Source organism: Meles meles, chromosome 1 (assembly GCF_922984935.1).
Source record: "Meles meles chromosome 1, mMelMel3.1 paternal haplotype, whole genome shotgun sequence".
NCBI classification, from domain to species: Eukaryota; Metazoa; Chordata; class Mammalia; order Carnivora; family Mustelidae; genus Meles; species Meles meles.
The window spans coordinates 89,872,524-89,892,756 of NC_060066.1; positions in this window are offsets into that span (position 1 = coordinate 89,872,524).

Here is a 20,233-nt window from a genome sequence, read left to right on the forward strand (position 1 = left end):
ATTTTCAGTTGAGCCCGAGTTAGAGAGGCAGATGTTGCGATCAATGTGTTTTAAGGATTCTGCTTTGAATTTAGAGCCTCTGAATGAGGGCTGCCTCTCCCAATAATCGATGTTGTTTTCAAGTTTATCCTATTATTTTTGAAATTTGGGGAGTAGAAATTGCTTTATGTCTGTTTTATAGACCAAAAAATTGTGGTCCTAGAAGATAGAGCCAGTCAATAGAAGAAGAGTGACAACTGGTATTCCTTCCACCTTTCTTAATTTCATCCAAGAAACTGGCACAGATCCAGAGAAATAAAGACATTGGCCTGGTCGTAATCTACTATGAGATCAATATTTATTGAGCAGCTATTATTAAGAATTCAGGAAGACACAAACCAGCATTTTTAAAAGCCACTGTATTTCATGAACTTTTATTCTAGATTAAGAAACAAACATAAACTTATGAAAACTTAAATGTTAAATAGCATGTGACCTGAAAATGCCCGTAGGGCCTTCATTCAGGCTCTTCTTCTAGTCACTCACATAGAATATTTTAGAAGTCTCCAGAGTGGTTCCTCCGCTCTCAGTATGCCTCCAATGCATAATGCTTCTGCACTGATACAGAGGGGTGGTCTCATAAAAGAAACTGGACCATGTTACCCCCACGTTTTAAAATACTTGTCCTCCCCCTACTTCCTAAAGTATGGAGGCCCAGACTGCTGAGCTTCGTGATAGGGCTCTTCTGTCTGATTTTAATTTACTCCATAACTTCATTTCTCTATTAGTTTCCTACTGCCGCTGTAACACATACCATAAACAGTGACTTAAAACAACACAAATTCGTGATCTTGGCATCCTTTCTGGAGGTCAGAAGTCAGAAGTCTGAAATGGGTCTCCCTGGGATAAAATCAAGGTGACATCAGGATTGCATTCCTTTCTGGAGGCTCTAGGAGAGAATATATTTTCTTGCAGTTTCCAGCTTCTAGAAGCTGCCTGAGTTCCTTGGTTCATGGTCCCCTCCATGGTCAAAGTCAGCTACAATGGACGCATCTTCCTCACACCACATCACTCTGACACTGACCCTTCCACCTCCTTCTTCCACCCTCAAAGACCCTTGAAATTCCATTCAATTCACCCAAAAAGTCCAGGATGAAAATTTCACCCAATTTTATCAGGCGAGTCCTCTTTGAACTGTAATTCATTTTTACCACTGTTCATTCAGTCAACAAATATTTATTGTGCTCCTGCCATGTGACAATAAATCTATTGTATGTTGAATAGTCAGTGAGGTACAAAACAGAAAAGATTTCTTTTTTCATGGAGTCATGTGGGAGATATAGAAATTAAGCAAGGAATTACACATGTAAACTAGATTGTAAATTGTGATGATGCTCTTAGGAGCAAGAAGCAGCGTATGCAGTAAGAGAAGCTGAGGGGGACAGTTTAGAATGGAGGGTTCCGGGGACCCCCTCTGAGAAAATGGCATCTGACCTGAGACAGGAAGGAGGGTGAGCCAGGCAAAGGGAAAGCAGCAAGTATGGCAGCCAGCAGCAGCGGACCTGGCCAGAGAGGGGCTAAGACTTTAGAAACACAGCTAGACATGTACACTGGAGCCAGACCACACTGATGAGTCTGCACTGTGTTCCAGTACAAAGAAACATCGGTTTCATGGTTTCAGTCAGGACAAATGGGGGTCCATCAGGCATTTCTTTAAAACTTACCCCAAATGCTGTGTAAGCAGTGAATTGGAAGAATCCAGACAGGAAAAGGGAATACTGGACAAGAAATAGTCAGGGGAAAGAGCTGGAGACAAGATTGAAGAAAGGGGAACAGGTGGGAGTGGCCTCTTAAGGCAAGCTTACTAGACTAACGTAGATTTCTGGACCATGTTAAGGACTCCTTTGAAAGAGTACTGATAGATTTGAAGGAAAACCTGTCTTCCTAGTTTATAATTTTCACCAGTGACAATCAACTGCTCAGATGTAGCCACGGGGGAGACAGATGGTTGGATTTATCCCGGTTTGGGATTTTGCCAAGAAATATTGTGGATGGAAAATACGGTGGATGAAAACAGGGACAAGGCAGTTGAGGGCTTTTTCAAGGAAGTGATTACAATGATTTACCACTGAATTCTCACAGGAGAAGGCAAGTGGAGCTGGGAGAAAATGAGAGGAAAATAGATAGTTGAAATCCATGGAATGATGCTGCCAGGGTAGACTTCAACAAGTGAATTGGGAGCAGGTTGATGGGTCTGGGGGAGTGCGGGTGCAGGAGGAATGGGCCATTTTGTTTTGTGATTTTCAGTGTAGTGTGAGTCCTGATATGTCAACATCCAGAATATAACTATGGGAGAAGATGGCTGAGATGGAAAGCAGGAGAGAGTTGCTAAAGATAAATGAAGAAGGAATGGAGAGGTCATCTCTGCGGCTGTCCGTGGGATCCGGAACTCATGACAAACAAGGAGCTGGTTACCAGGAGATTATTGGCAGACGGCACAATGAGGAGAGACAGGTGGTTTTGCCAGATGGTATAAGGTTCAGAGGAGTAAGATGGAGTTTGATTTTTGATAACGTGGAGCATAAATAATAACAAGATTTGGCAGTGAAGACCGAGAAGGACACTGATCCAAACCTCTGTGATGAGTTATCATCATTTGAGAAAATAACATGAACACTTCCTAAGAAGATCATGTCCGTATGGACCAGCTGGGTGCCAAAGATGGATTCAGAAGGTGGAGGCACTTTCAGAAGAGAGTTTGGGAATATAAGGAAGGTGGCTGAGTGTGGACAAGAATCCCAAGGACAGCTGGTAAGACTTGGGGATAAAAGCAGAGGACGGGATCAGATGAGAGAAGTCCAGGGGAGACAGAGGATACCCTTGAATGACAAGGTTTCTCTGTTTATATTACCTCCTTTCCCATGAGATAATGACTGCTTACAGACCAAAGATTTTGTCTTATGTCTTTCTGCATTTTAGAATAATACTTGCAGTGTTGGGTGTTCAGTAAACCTATGATAAGAGAGTAAGGAACAATTCCCAAATACCAAATACAGAGCATATCTTACATGATATTCAAAGGACATCAACCTACTGCTTAAGAAAGCTAGAAAGGTCACCCATATGTACTGCATGCTTTCAAGCAAGGATGCAACTAGCTGAAACACTATGAGAAAAACTTTTGAGGAGGGGAGTATCTAGAATCAAAGAGAACAGAAGTATTCTCTGGTCATCTATATCTAATTTCAGAAACAAAGTTATTCAACAGTTATGCTAAAATTTCTGCATATTTGATGAGGGTGGGGGGGAAAGACACAGCAAATGCCAAATCTAAAATCAAGTGAAATCATCTCTTCCTCTGAAAAGACTGGATGGGAAAGGCCTGGGTATTTATTTCCTTTTCCATCCTGGAAACGCTGGGTGCAATTCCCTCTCATTTATGTCAGCATCACTTGTCAGATGGCCCCAAGGTTTAGGTGGAGGTGGGTATTCGGTTCCCCCAGGGGAATACAATGCAGCCAATGCCTCCCTGTCCTAGGCTCTAGGTTTCTCTGTCCCATAAGACATAACATAACATTTTGCTCATGACAGTTGCTTCAGAGTGACTTGCTGGCATAAGGGATGGGTCATGTAAAAGATGAAAAGGAAAATGTCACTTGTTGGTTAGGACCAAGAAATCGGTGCCAACTGGATAATTTGGCAAAGTGATACATGTCGTGGAGATTACAGAAGGGATTGGTTCCAACACCACAAGCTGCAGCCAGCCATCCCAATGCCCACAGACCTATGCAGAGCTGAAAAGGGAAGAAGCCCTATGCTGCCTCTCCCCTCAAGGAGATTGTGCTTCATTGTGGAATGGAACCAATGGCAACAACAAGCTCTTCCATTGCTCCGCTAGAGTGGGAAAAAAAAAAAAATCCAGTATCAAAAGACCTGGGTGCTGGTCTTGCTACCATATAAGCTCTTGAACTTGGCTTTGACCAATGCAGACTTGATTATTTCCTCTTGAAAATGACGTGGTTGCATAGAATACTTTCTAAGTTCTCATGTGGGTCTAAAAATTCTGTTATTTTAAATGTATGTTAAGGAAATTCCTTACTTATCAGGAATATTTAGAGAAGCAGGGATTATCAGAGCTACATGGAGGTCTTCAAATGATCATTTTCAAGACTAGGAACTGATTAGAAGGGGCATCAGAGAATTTCAGGTGGGAGGTAAGGCATGAGCAAAGACATGAAGCCAAAAAAAAAAAAATTCAGGTATAGAAAAAAAGTAGATAGATTGGTGTCTCAAGGGGTATATACAGCCCCCAAAATTATGGGCACAGAATAGTAAAGGGAAAAGAGTGACTTGCCTAGCAATTAATTCCACTGACGTGATGGAGAGTTTAAGCTGATTTCTGAAGCAGTTGGGAGCCACCAGTCATTTCTGAGAAAGGGAGTGACATCATGTGAAAAAAAAAAACCCACTGAGGATGAGAAATACGGGCGCATGGGCTAAGCCCTGGGGCTGGACAGAGAATCCTGCATGTGTCCGGCTTCATGTGTTTCTCTCACCTCCTACAGCCAGGCCACCTTCCTGGACGAGTAAGCAGAAGAAGGAGCAGTGACTTTGCAGAAGGTCACAGGCTAGAATCCTAGTTTCCTGCCACCTGGACTCTAGCTCTTTTCCAGTAAACCCTGCCCCCTGCCACTTTCCTCACTGAGGCTTTTTCCCCCTTTGTTTCCATGTCTCCGAGAATAGAATGTGTCTAAATTTCATGGGTGCTGCATCCTAAGTGATCCAAATAAAGGGTTTGAAAACGGGTGCATATCACAGCTGAAAAGTGTTGTGTGTCGCCGGAAATAATAAAGGAAAGAGGCAAGAAAGGTCCTATCTTCCCTCTTTCCCCCCGGAGCCTAACATAAAACGAACAGGGATTTGGGGGAGGAGGGAGGGTGAAGTCTGCAGTCGTCTTGCTGTGCTCAATTAGTATTCTAGCCACACACTGTCCCATCAGGGGAAAATGCTTCCCGCACACACACGTGTTCAGGATATCAGTGTGATGGATCTGAGCGAGGGCCCCTCCAAACACAGTGACCATCTGCTAGGCAAAACATAGGGGTCTGACAAGCAGAAGCCATTCAGACCCGTTGTTGGGCCACATTATTACATATTTGACAAGGGTAATGAGGGGCTGTCATTAACCTTACATGACAGTTGCTACAATGACACACTAAAGCAAGGACAAAGAGCCGAACTCAGTAAAAAGGCACCTACTTCTCATTTAACCCTGGAATTATGTGACGCCATTATTCCTGACGGAGGCTGGCAGGCCTGGGGTTAATTTCCATTTCTGTGTCTGCTTGTTCTCTTTTTAAAATGTACCCCTCGTATGGCTAAGGCAACTGTTGGGAAGGCATTGCATTATTTATCACAACACACTGAGTTAGATGCAAGAACAGAAAGGGTCTCGTGGAGAAATGAACAGACAGACAGATTTCATGAACCCCAGCAATGCCCTGAGATAAACCTTCTGAACTCTGGGATATTTAAGGTAACTCCTACCTAAATATGACATTGCTTGGGATTTTTTTTTTTTTTTTTTTTTTTTGGCTGAGCATTTATCAGATTTAAAGGAAAAAGATGGTTTGAGGATATGAATACATAGTTACTACACCTTTTTTAGGCCATGGACAAGCCGAGGGGGCAGAGGCTAAGTTAAGTTCACAATTTTGGCAGTTAACTGCTTAATTTGGGGATCTAATTTCACAGAACTTATTGTTGGAAGTCTTTGAAGGAGCACCTTGTGCTTTTGTTTTATTTTACAGAAGGGGCAACCAAAACCATGAGATGATCAGGTACTTCTACTCACCCCCCAAGCCCCGGGGCTAAAACGTGATAGCCATGTAGTCCCCTCATGCTATCTCACTTTCCATAGCCATGCTTTCCCCAGCTTCTTGAGGATTCAACTATGATTATTAAAAGGAAAGTTTATTTTTTTCCTTTAATTCTTTCAAGCCGGTACTTCTCTGAAAGCACGCCTTCATAAGTGCAAGTCTGCAGTGTTACTCTTCATGATAGTTCTGCTTCATCATTTTGAAAACTGGTTTGGCATCGTTTGGCCACCGAAAATGTGTCCCCTTGGTGTGTCCTGTCTGCCTGACATCACAGAGCAATCATAGGGATGAGAGCCAATCAGATGCTTTAAGTTAAGAAACTACAATCAAGGAAGCCTGGGTGGCTCAGTTGGTTAAGCAACTGCCTTCAGCTCAGGTCATGATCCTGGAGTGCTGGGATCGAGTCCTGCATCGGACTCCCTGCTTAGCAGGGAGTCTGCTTCCCCCTCGGACCCTCCCTCATCTCATGTTCTCTCTCTCTCTCATTCTATCTCTAATAAATAAATAAAAATCTTAAAAAACAAAACAAAACAAAAAACAAAAAAAAAAAAAACAACAAGTGTAATCAAGACGGTCCAAGCCATGAAGAAGAAAATATTTAGCCCAAAACAGAAAGATCTAGTTTGGGGAAAAGGACTTATAGACCACATCTATTTGCACTTAGGTACCTTCTGCCTGAATGACACCAACCTGTAACTGTCTAAAAGTCTGTGACTCTCCAGAGAGACCAAATATCTAATTATTTTGATCTAAGTTTCAATTTCTCCCCTCTGTCACATGTGCAAAGTAAAAAAATTGATGATCTACTTTACATGCAAGGTGCCTGACTTTTATCTGGCTCAAACCTGAGGCAATGCAATTGTTTGGGCCTATGGCTATAGGGGTCTGGGGCCTTGCTCTGTCCCTAAATAGCATATGGGATACCAGAAAAGTGTTGCATTTCTCTTGACCTAATTTCCTCAGCTATGGAGTAAGGAGATTAGGTCTGATACTATCAAAGATCACCAGTTCTGTTTTGACCAAAAACTTCCAAGTACACAGCAAAGAAAAGGTGTTTGTTGATTTTCCAGAACATACTATCAACTCCTTCTGAATATAATGAATTCAACAAATAAATGAGTTTAGGTGATTTGGGACTTAGGAACAAAAGAAAATGGAAATAAAAGATGCCCAATACCTCTGAGATTCATGTGTATCTGACATAAGAGCATAAAACTCTTGAAAAGTCAGAGGCACCTGGGTGGCTCAGTCAGTTAAGTGTCTGCCTTCAGCTCATGTCATGATCTAGGATCCTGGGATGGAGCCCCCATCCGGTACCCTGCTCAGTGGGGAGTCTGCTTCTCCCTTTCCCTCTGCCTCTCCCCCACGCTCCTCCTCATGCTCTCTCTTTCTCAAATAAATAAACAAAATCTTAAAAAAAAAAAAAAAACTCCTGAAAATTCATATACAGGCCAAGTTAGTCAAAATGCATGGGCGATGGGAGTGAATGGTTGTGTAAGTGTCACATCCTGGCTGGAGTGGGCGTGAGAGGAAGAAATCGATGCAGTGCTAATGTGAAGGATATTCCTACAAAAGCCATCTCACAATCTTCGTGATCTATCACATGGGACTCAATAAATGAGTGAGTGAATGTATGACCATTTTAGTATAAAAAATACCAGGCCATATAAAACACAAACTTTCTATTTTTGATAGAGCATCATCACTTCTTTAAAAATTATTATTTGAAAGCAGGAAGATATTTGAAAAAAAGCAAGAGAAAGGAAAAAAAACAAATGAGCCAGTCTTTACATCAACAAAATAAAATATTTAGACTTGAACTGAAAAGTCTGCTGCTCTGTTAATGTCTTCTGAAGGTAAGTTGGTGGGGTTGTCTTGGTAAGAACATTGGCTCAGCTAATTAACATGGTTACTGGCTTGCCACACAACCCATATGTGGATTCCTAACATACAACCACAATTTAAAAATCAAAAGGAAAAAATCTGAGAACACTGCGAATCTAAAATCAGAACACTTTGAACATGTACTAGTTACAGTAAAAAAAAAAGATTAATATTTACTACAAAGAACACTTGTTCTTTGAGTTGCAATTTCATAGAGCCAAAATAAAGAGCCAGCAACTTTAGAATGAACAGAGATAAAATCCCACATAGGAAAGCAAACCAGCTAAGCATAACTTTTTTGTCCTTTATACAGGTATTTAGGTGTCCACAATTTAATGTTTTCCAGAATGAAACTGCCAATTTCAAAGTATTACCTGACAACCCATAAAACTGAGTAACAACAGTTTCTCAAGTAGCAGATTTATAAAGAAAATTATAATACCCTAGAACAACATTTTAATAAAGTTTAGCTAGTACACTTAAAATATGTCTACATATATACAACACAATTATACTCACCTATTTCAATTATATGTGTATTACCTATGGTATAGAAATAATTCATATATCAAATACCTTTTCACTGTATTTCCCATGTTAAATGGGATAAATGTGATTCTCATACTTCAGGAGTGTCAAATAAAAACAAATCCAAACTTAAGGAAGGGGAGAATATTCTATTGCAAGAGGTATTGAGAGGAGGCTGGGAAACTATTACAATAGAAAAAGCATTCCAACCTTAGGATCCATAAGCTTCTCAAAGCTAAAGCAGAAAGGATTTTTCTTATATAAGGAGGAATGAACAAGGCTAGAAGGAACTGGATGTAGGAAAGTGGGATAAGCAGGTGGCATGATTGGAGAGCTGAACAGGAAATATCTTTGTGGTCAGTCAATTTGGGGGAAGGGTTATTAAGGAGGCATTGCTCCCCATTTCCAATGCTTGTTTAAGTTCAAGGGTGGATCACAGTCAGGGACCTGTGGAGAAGGGAGAAACCTGGCTAGAGATTAGCCAAGTTAGGTATTTTGTCCAAATTGATGAATGGGGACAAATGGTTAACTAATCAATTATGAGGCAAAGAATGAAAATTTGGAAGGTCTATGTCTGACCTCATCACTGGTAAACAAGAGTGTCATCCCTTAGCTTATCTAAGTCATATGGGAAAGGAGGGGGTTCTTTAAAGTGACCCAGGAACACAGAAGAATAGAGGTGTTTCTTTTTTTTTTTTCCTTTTTAAAAATTTTTCATTGTGGTAAAATACACATAACATAAAACTTACCATCTTAACCAATTTTATGTGTACAGTTCAGCAGTGTCGTTCACCTCATTGTGGAACCAATCTCCAGAACATTTTCATCTAGCAAAATTAAAACTTTATACCCATTAAATGATTTTCATTATTCCATTTCCCCAAGCCCCCAGAAGTCATTATTCTACTTTCTATCTCTATGAATTTGACTACTCTAAGTATTTTAATAAGTGGACTAAGCATAGCATTTGTTTGTTTGTAATTGGCTTATTTCACTTAGCATAATATCCTCAAGATTTATGCATATTGTAGCATGTGTCAGAAATTCCTTACTATGTAAGGCCAAATAATTTTCCATTGTATGTATATACCACTTTTGGCTTCAATGGACTCTTGGGATGCAACCACCTGTCAACATTGTGAATAACCCTGCTATGAACCTAGGTCTACAAACATCTGAGACCCTATATCCAGAAGTGAAATTCCTGGATCATATGGTAATTCTATTTTTAATTTTTTGAGGAACTACCATATGTTTTCCAGAATGGCTGCACCATCGTACTTTCCCACCAACAGTGTGCACAAGGGTTCTGTTAGAGAGAACTAGAGCCTGATAATAGTTAAAGTGGTAAGAACAGATTATATTTGGGAGCGATTATAATATGGAAAAGAGACCTCAGTATAGAACCAGGCTCAATTCCAAATGTATCATGATCAAATGGGTATTGATAGCCAAGAGGCAGTGTAGTGGTCAGTGAACGGAAGATTTCGAAGAGGAAACATCAGAGCAAGGGAGATTCTGACTAAACTGACTTGACAAGTTTCTTGCTGAGATCCAGACAGGGTGATCAGACATCACCTGCGGGGGGTGGGGGGGATGAGAAACTTGATCTGATATTGACAGTGATCAGATATCAAGGGTGGGGGATTCTAAACTGATTGAACAGGATTCTTGCTAAAACTAAGCAATGAAAAGACAAACACAAAAGCTCAAAAGTCAAAGCTCAGTTGAGTAGAGGTTTCAGAAAAGCCAATTAAATCTTACCAGTCAAGGAAAGAGTCTATCAGTTACAATTTCTTCACATCTTCACCAACATTTATTCTGTTTTTGATAGTAGCCATCCTAATGGGTGCGACGTGGAATCTCACTGTGATTTGGATTTCCATTTTACTTATGTTTAATAATGTTGAGCATCTTTTCACGTGTTTATTGGTCATTTGAATATCTTCTTTGGAGAAGTATCTACTCAAGTTTTTAGTCCATTCCTAAATGGGATTGAATTTTTATTGTTGTTGAATTGTAGTTCTTTATATATTCTAGATGTTAACCTCATATCACATATATGATTTGCAAATAATTTCTCCCATTCTGTAAGTTTCCCTTTCAATGTGTGGTTTGTATCCTCTGATACCTGAAGTTTTTTATTTTGACAATCCAATTTACTGATTTTTACTTTTGTTGCTTGTCTTTTTGGTGTCATAAGGGATAAGGGATTTCTTAACTATCACTGCTTTCTAGGAGCATGCGATGGAGGTAAAATTCAACATTATCAAAAATTATCATCGATTTTAACTGCTATAATTTACCATGGGAAAAGATGTAGCAGAGAATCTGCAATCTCTTAATATAATCATAATGTTCAAAGAGCAGGGTACCATGGTCCATCACGATCCAACATGAAGAATCCAAGAGATCATGAGAGACGGTTCCACTCATACCCAGTTCAAGCACCTACTGCAAACCAAGAAGAGGACAGAATCCCTGAATCTTCTCCCTGCTGCTCCTCCTGAGAGGAAGTAGCCTTTCTTTCTCAACTCTGTAGTGTCCATAGGTCAACTTCAGTTTATCCTTCTCAGGAAACCTCTTTTCTCCAGAGATTCCTTGTCCTGCCTTCTTCACCCACCTCCCACCCCAATAATCCATCCATCTTCTCTACTCTTTCCCAGGTTTTTAAGCATTCTGTCCCACATGCCCCTGTCTTTTTCACACCCATGAGACACTAGTGTACTTTCTGTCCTTTCTGCAAAGGTCGGGGAAGAATGAAGAAAAACCCCCCTAACCAACTGGTCCTGAGGTCAAGGAAGACAATCAGACTTTTATACTCTAAAGACTGACTCCCTTTCTCTCCACTTTCTATTACCTGCTAAAAGTTTCTTTTCTTTATACAGTGCTTCTTTTTATTATTCAAATTCTGTGTTCAACCTTAGGAGAAAGAATGCTCTGTCTTGGAATAAGATGAGAGACTTTGAGAGTGAGAGAGCCAGAAAGAAACCATGAGCAAGCACTCTACCACAAATCCACTGAAGAAAAGAAAATAAGTGGTCAAGGACCACACAAGAAGGAGAGAGACAAGATCTAGGTAAGAAGCCAGGAGGTCACAAGAATTAGAGAGCAAAGGAAGGCAGATAATGAGACATTGTCCTATGGGTGGGAGAAAAATAAATAAACCAAAGGAGAGCTTCCCAAATTTCGACGAGTTAGTTCATGTTTGAAGGAGAGACCTGAGAAGCCCAGGGAGCTATATACCCATAGAGTCATCTCTAGAGTCCCATCATCAGATGCCCAAAATCTTTTTCCTTTTTATTTTCCTACAATATCTCTCGAAGTATTTAATTTTTCATCTAGAAAATTGAATAATACAATAAAAAGTAAATCAGTTTTCCATCTTCAGTCCAATTTCTTCTACTGCTGATTCAATCACTAGTAATAGAGTCTTGTGAATCCTCTCAGAAAAATCTGAATGCATATATCAGTATTTATATAAAGGACATATTTGATGTGTTATCTTACATCTTATTTTGCTCATTTAATAATATTTCTTGGAGAATTGTTCTTTATCATCATATTTAAATCTACCTCATTCTTTGAACAGTCTCTCTGCATTCCATTGCATTTATCTTATTTGTTCACCAGTCACTTATGGGATTTTCTTGTCAAAAATACATACATCTAAAATTTGGATAATACCAAATTTCTCTCAAAAAACCTTACATCAGGGGCACCTGAATGGTTCAGTTGGTTGAATGTCTGACTCCAGCTCAGGCCATGAACCAAGAGTCCTGGGTCTAACCCCATGGCTCCTGGCTCAGTGGGGATCCTGCTTCTCCCTCTCCCTCTGCTCCTCCCCATGCTTGCAGTCTCTCTTGTTCTCTCTCTCTTTCAAATAAATAAAATTAAAAAAAAAAAAAAAAAAAACCTTACATCAGTTTGCAGTTCCACTAAAACTGTGTGAGAGTGATTAGGGCCCCACCTTTTGTTTACACAATATAGTACCAACAAATTTTATCTTTGCATCAAAAAACAAAAATGCAGGGATGCCTGGGTGGCTCAGTAGGTTAAATGTCTGCCTTCAGCTCAGGTCATGAATTCAGGGTTCTGGGATAGAGCCCCACAGTGGGCTCCCAGCAAGGAGCCTGCTTCACCCTCTCCCTCTGCCACTCTCCCTGCTTGTGTTCTCTCTCAAATAAATAAATAAAACCTTAAAAAAAAAAAGCAAAAATGCTTTGCATAAAAAGCATCTCCTAAATTTGTTTTATTATCAGTGGGGTATTTTCTGCCCATTTTAAAATCAGGTTTTTTTATTATTGATTTGCAGGAAATTTTACATATTAAGAAAATTAAGCTTCAGAATCATATATATATTACAAATATATTTTTGAATCTGACTTTATTTACAATATTTGTTCAACAAATTTGTTTTTAATTTTATATTTCTTATATTATTTATTAGACTAATGCTTTTTAAATTATTCCTCTTGTTTAGAAAAAGAAAGCTTTCCGTTCCATTATTAAAATGCCCCTCTATTTTCTTCTAGTATTTTTTACAGAATTGCTTGAGGGGATGCAGAGAGGAAAATTGGTTTAATTTTAACATTTGAATTGTTGACAAATCCCGAATTCATTTTAAGAATAAGAATGAAGCAAACATTCAGATTCTTTCCCCTCAACGGCAACTGATTGAAATTTCAGTTGTATCAGACTAACTTACCTTGTATATTTTTACCTATTCTGGACTTCAATTCCAGGGACCTGAGTATTCTACACACCACTACAAAAGATATTATATTTGGCAGATTTAGTGTAGCCCCATAAATTTTGAATTTCTATTTTAAAACCTTATTTTTTTTGTTTCTTTAATGGAGTTTAAAACTAGCTTTGCTAACTCCTAAAATAATCAAAAATTAATAAGTTTTATTAATGTGATTCTACTAAATTTATAAATTAATCTAGGGAAATTTTACATCTTTATAATACTGAATCTTCTTCCTCAAGAAACAGTTACAGCTTTTTGTTATTCAAGTTTTCATTTATATGCTTAAATAGAGTTTTAAAAAAATTGATATAGGTCCTGCGTATTTCTTATTAAGCTTATGACTAGGTATTTATCTTTGTGCATTTTATTACAAGTGCAATGTTTTCTTTATTTGTCTCACTTGGTGGCTTGGTTCTGGAAAGCTATTGGTTTTTATGTTAAAGAGGTAGCTAGTCACATTAGTAATTTCTCTCATTTTTTTCCTAATTGAATTTTAGATGATTAACCCAGGCTGTCCAGAAAAACAGTGACATCATCTGTAGATAATTTCTCCTTCTTATCTGTAATTTTTGTGCCTCTGATTCTTTAACCTCTTCAAATTGTGTTGGTTGGTACTTCATGAAAAATTATAAATAAAAGCATTAATAATGGGCACTGACTTATTAATGTGTTGCTGAATTCTATTTGCTAACATTTTATATTAGACTTTTATATCAATATTTATAAGTGAGATTGGTGTGTTTTCCTTTTCTTCTCTATTTCTGCCAGTTTTCTTTATGGTGCCTTAGTAAACAGTCTTATATTTTAATGTAATTAGCCTACTAATTCTTTTCTTTTGAAGTTAGTACTATTTGTGTCTATTTCTGAAATATTTCTTTGCCCCCCAAACATAAAAATAGTCTCCAACGTTTTTTCCTAAAAGTTTTAGTTTCATATTTCAGATTACATTTTTACTCTACCTCGGTTTGATTTTAGTGTATAGTGTGAGCCAACTACCCAAGTTCGTTGTCTTCCACATGAATTACTAATCATCTCACACTCTTTATTAAATGGTCTATCTTTTCCTAATTTCTGCTTTTGTCACATGTCCAAGATCCATTATGTGCCCATCTAACTCTTCTAATATAGTATTGTGTAGACTCAGTGAGAGTGGGCATCTTTGTCTCATTCCTGATTTTAAAGGGAATGTGTTTAGTATCATACCATCAGAAATGATGTCTGTCAACAGAATTTTTAAAAATAGAAGATTTGAGTAAATATTTCACCAAAGAAAATATATGAATGACAAATAATCACGTGATAAGATTATCAACATCACAGGTCATCAAGGAAATACAAATTAATGCAAAATAAGATATTACTCTGTGTATACACTAGAATGACAAATTTCTGCCATTCAAATTTGTTGCATGATTGTATGGAACACTTGGGTTCTGTTATTATTTGTATTATTCCGAAAACAAGAGGGATCCAATAGAGGTTTCAGCTGAGATGTAATATGACCATAATTTTTTTTTTCAAAGATAACCCTGACAGCAACGTGAAAATTTCTGGAATAAGCCTGTCTTAGGGTTACAGAAACTCCAGGGAAGGAAGCTATTGTAAACACTGCAAAGAGGAGAAAGGAAAGCTTGAACCATGGCATTAAGAAGTGGGGGGAGAGATTAAAAAGTCATTCCTGTAAGAAAAATTAATAGTGTCTGGTGCATAATTAGATGTACGGCATCCACATTCTAGAATCAACCCATTGGCAGCATTGTCTTAAAATATCAGATATTGAAATATATATTTCAAAATGGCAAAAATGTATAAATCACATCACTCTCATATTAGGAAAAAATATTAATGAGCTCCAATCAATTTGGAAAAGCCTTAAGAGATAATCTTGAAGATGTTTTGTTTTGTTTTATCAAATGTTCAGATTAACATAATTACATCAATCAACATTTTTTTTTTCCATTTGTGGTACGGACACAATACACTTATAATCAAAATTGACATGTTGGCTCAGAATAAAAAACATGAAGAAAAAGAAATTACAAGAAGCAATTTTTCAGTTCAAACAGATATGTCAGCTGTGTGCAGATACCCTAAAAATGGAATAGAAATTTCATACATTTTGAGCAGGAGGACTGGGTTTGTTTAATGTGTTTAGCATATCTTGGCAAGTTGAAAAAATATATATAAAACGTCTCTCCTTAAATTTAGTCTAAAAGACTAAGCATGTGTTTTCATGATGGGTAGCGGGAATCTTTTTTTTTTTTTTTCCTTTATCTTGGTCTTCATCTCTGGTTCAAAATGTTTGTTTCTGCTATTAAGGAGAATCTTCTAAACAGAAACAAACCTCCCCAAATCATTGATTTTTGCTTTTTCTTAATGTCTTCTTTGGTTCTGTATAGACAAATAATCACAGTGAAGAAAAAAGGGCAAATACAGCTTAGTTCATCTTATACATGTTTACTTATACATCCTAACTTGAAATACCTTTGCCCTGATTTATACTCAGAGGGAAAAACATTTTGAATTACAACTAGGATTGCTCATCAAACTGCACCTCCGATAAGCTTACTTGAAGGGTAGCTGTCCCAACACCATTACACAGAGCTCATCAGCAAATTTGTCCCCAATCTGTGTTTTTATTACTAAATAACACCTGAGTCCTTTGGACCACTGTGATTCTTCCACCAGAGTTAGTAAGAATCATGGAACTCACTGCATCCTAGGTCAGCTTCTGGAAACCAGACTTCCATCTTCCTGCAGGACTCAAACTGAGAACCAAATCCCCATAAAAGTGGGGCTCCTGGGTGGCTCAGTCAGTGAAGCATCTGCCTTGGGCTCAGGTCATGATCCCAGGGTCCTGGGATCGAGCCCCGTATGGAGCCTCTCACAGGGCTCCCCACTCTGCAGAGAGCCTGACTCTTCCTCTCCCTTTGCCCCTCCCCCCATTCTCTCTCTCCATCTCAAATAAATAAACAACAACAAAAATTCTTTAAAAAGAAATACTTTCTAAGTAAGGATGCTTCTACCAAGACCCAAAGTCAGCTATTACAGTGAGTGGTACATCACACAATAATACTTTGGCTATCCTGTGACCTGCTTCTTATTCTTTGAAGCATAGAATTGTCACATTCTCATACTTACTTTTTTGCAGTTACTGGCTTTCAAAGTGGTCATTTAAAACTACCCCAGCTCAGAGTGGGATCACGTAATTTGGAGGGAAGAGAAGATGTCTGTATCTAAAGAAAATAGGCCTAAAGGGCTAAGAGCTGCATTTGTAATACCAAGACCTGAATTTCAGCTGATTTTGACCTTGAGTCTGATAGTTATCTTTTCTGAGTCAAAGTTTTTCCTCTTTTAAATGAGAATTACCTCCCCCCTTCCAACACACAGAGGATTCTTGTGAAAAAAATGAACAAATTAAAAACTGTGAAGGCATTTTGAAAGTTGTGAAGCATTTATAAAAGCAAGAAATGGTATCGGGAGCACTTCTCCAAAGCAGTGGTATCTCTTGTCCTTACAAACTTCAGATGAAAAACTAGACTGGCTTTTGGCATTTGATTCAAATGGATCTCTTTGCTTTAGAAGGAAAACTGTCAAGGTTGGTTCAACCTTATTTCCTAAGGGCTTTTTGTTTTCTGATTTCATCCCGCAAAATCATGTGACAGGATGGAATAATTTCACAAATAAAAAGTCTGTACATATACTGTATGTGTACTTCTTTAAACATGGCTTAAGGGCGCCTGGTGGCTCAGTCATTAAGTGTCTTCCTTGGAATCAGATCATGATCCCAGGTTCTTGGGATCGAATGCCACATCAGGCTCCCTGCTCAGCAGGGAGTCTGCTTCTCTCTCTCCCTTTGCCTGCTGCTTCCCTGCTCCTGCTTTCTCTCTCTGTTAAATAAATAAAATCTTTAAAAAAAAAAAAGAATAAAAATAAATAAATAAACATGGCTTAAATTCACACCTAAATGATTCTAGATGATCATATTAGAATGAGAAAAATCCTTGTTGAGAAAATATAGTCTAGATCGTTTCCATGGAGTGTACTACTTAGAAATCCAAAGGCTTTTTGTGTGTGTGCTTGTGTCAAATGTTCTCAGGAATTGATGCTGTTGACCATCATCTCTAGCTGAACATTAATTCCTTCTGCAAAACTTTCAGGTAAAATATTACGTTGCCCCATATGTACCACTCAGTGTACAGCCTACACCAGGTGAATGGAGTTCTCTATCCAAGGGTCATGAGATCCAAAGAAAGCACTGTCCAGTATTGATTTTATTTTCTAAGGAATTAACTTTGTCCATTTGAAAATTGCCACTATAGGAATACTGGTTTTGGAATTTGGCCAGGATAATGGTTTCTGTAATTCATCATCCTACTCTTATGAAATTTGCCACCTACTCTGTTAATGAATTAAATAGGTCAGAACCTGGGCATTAGCTCAGATCCAAACGCCAGAGCTTCCAGTAACTCAGCCTATTCTACATATTATTACTCAGGACTCTGCTTCTGGAATTCTCACCATCAGGACATGGATGTTGGAATTCTCATCAAATCCGTGCATGCCACTTTAGCTGTAATAATTTGAAAAAGTAAAATCTCCAGGAATCACAGTCCCATGCCAAAAACAGCAAAACCTATGAAGACTATAAAACCAAGGTGCCCAGGAAATCAGGGCAGATGAATTGCTTGAAGATTTGAGTCCCTGCCTTAGTTATATAACTTACTTACTGTGTGACCTTTGAAAACCCACTGACACCTCAGTCTCCAGATTTGTAAAATGGAGGTAACATTCACTGACCACTCCACAGATGGAGGAATGTATCCGACAGCCCTTGGTAAACAGCAAAGCCCTTATCTCTCCACAAGGACAGTCTTATCATTAATGGAAAATCATGGTGTATGAGGTGTTTTTTGGGCCTGTTGGCATCTATTGGTGATTGTTGTGGTGTTGTTGCTTTGTAAAAAGCACTTCAGGACATGGCTTTTGTCTGCAAATTTGAAGATGTGATAATTAATCCATATTCTCATTCTTCACACTCTGTATGAACATTGCTCAATGTTTCTTCTTATGCTTTGCAAGACAAACTTTGTGCTGTGAATGTGAAAAGGCATCTACATTGGGGACATGGAGCACAGTCCTGACTAGCTTCCTTTGCTACAGGTGTATCAAAAAACTGAACGCGTAACCACAAGTTCCACATTTTGTCCACTAGTTATGTCTCCAGCATCTAGAACACTTCCTGGTACAGAGAAGGCAATAAAACGTTCCCAAATCAATTAATAATATCCCTTTCACTGGTGCCATCAATACACCCACTTCTAAAAGTCAACTATTTTTTGCAAGCGCTATTATGCAACATGGTAACAATTGTAAATAGTTGCAACAGGCGCAAAAACGCCTCTTACCATGATCTTCCATTAATCATAGGGCTGACCTTGTGGAGAGATAGGGCTTTCCTGTTTCCGAAGGGTGCTGAGATACGTTCCTCATTCTGTGGAGCCAACGGAAGATGTTATCTCAATTTTGCAAATCTGGAGACTGAGGTTTCAGTGAGTGGATTTCAAAGGTCACCCAGTAGGTAAATTGTATAAGTAGGACTTCTCAGGGGTGTCGAATATGTAATATCTCAAGGCTCTGAAATTCAGGCTCTCCAAACAAGAGCATTGAGCACGAATTGGTTTGATAAATGTTACATATGATATGTACACAATTTTCTATAATCACATGTATTTTGCGGATTGTCACATTATCACTTGGAACTTAGTGTTACTTGGAAATAAAAATGCTTCTATTAATTGAAATGTTCATGGCATAGAATGTTGCAGTACCTCAAAGTTCTTTCTAACAATTACTAAACAAAAAGAACTGTTAATTTCAAGCTTTATTGAGATCCTCCTGATTTGAATTTTAGTTTATTTCTTCCATCTCTTTAAGGAAATTATACTATAAATATAATGAGATCTTTTGTGTTTGAAAATCTTACACTGCCTGAATATTGTCATCTTGAATATTGCCTTTTATTGTGTGGCAGAATAAATAAGAATTTAGGTTGATTTTGTTTTGATCCCAGAATGTACACTACACTTGCTTTTGAGAATAAATCCCTTTTACTAGCTAGTTTCATGGTATTTTGATCTGGTTTTAATACTAAAACTGTACAGTAAAGAAAAACAGAAAACAAACAAAAAACCCTTCCTCATTAGAGAGACTTCACTGAAATGACTTTGAGTATACATTTTATTCATTGCATTTGTTATAACCCTGTAACAATTTTTGTTTTCTCTCTGTACTCCATCTCTTCAGATTACAAACTATAGGGTCAAAAGATGGACCTTCGATCTCCCATCCTGTGTCACCACCAAACTGTTTAGAAGCTTCAGGTCTCCCTTATCCAATTAGTATTGTTATAGCATATTCACTAAACTGGAAAAATCAGGACTCTTTAGTAACTAACATTCAGAAAAGGCAATATGGTATGGTTTATCAATAGAGTAAAAATTTAGAATTTTAGCTGAGGTGTTGCTGCGTGTGAAGTAAAGGAGAACAGAACATGCCACCCAAAAATATGCTGCTTTGGCATATTGAGTATTTTGAATTAAAGTAGCATAAGAAACACCTGGTACAAGATGGATACTCTGACTCTCCTTTGTCCCCTAATAGCAGGAACTACATCCTCCATGTGAGGCTACCTTCCTGGACCAGAAAGTTAGAAGGTATCCTTGTCACCAGAGATGAGAATTTAAGACTCTAGATCATTTATAGTGTTAACCCTGTGAAGTCTCTAATGAGGGTGAGCGACCATAGGGATCATCAGATACAGTTAACCATCCACTAGAGGGGAATACCTCTATACACCTGGATGGAATACCCAAAAAATACCCAAGTATTTTTTTTTAACTTTATCTTGAAGTGAGAGAAGGTAGAAAGGAAATTCGAGAAGGATACAAAATGAGCCAAAGTATCAAGGCAGGAAAGATGTGCCATGTTTGTAAACAGTGTGGCCATCGTGGCTTACACCATCTCCAGGGACAGAGAAACCTTGCTACTATCTGAGAACACCCAGCCGTGCCTAGTGCTGGTGCCTAGCTACACAACGACAAGAAAATCTTTCATAAAAAGAACCCAGAGCACTTGCTCAAAGCTGAGTCATAATTATCTAAATGCTCAGAACTACTTGATGTCATCTATAATACTGTTTTTTTTTTTA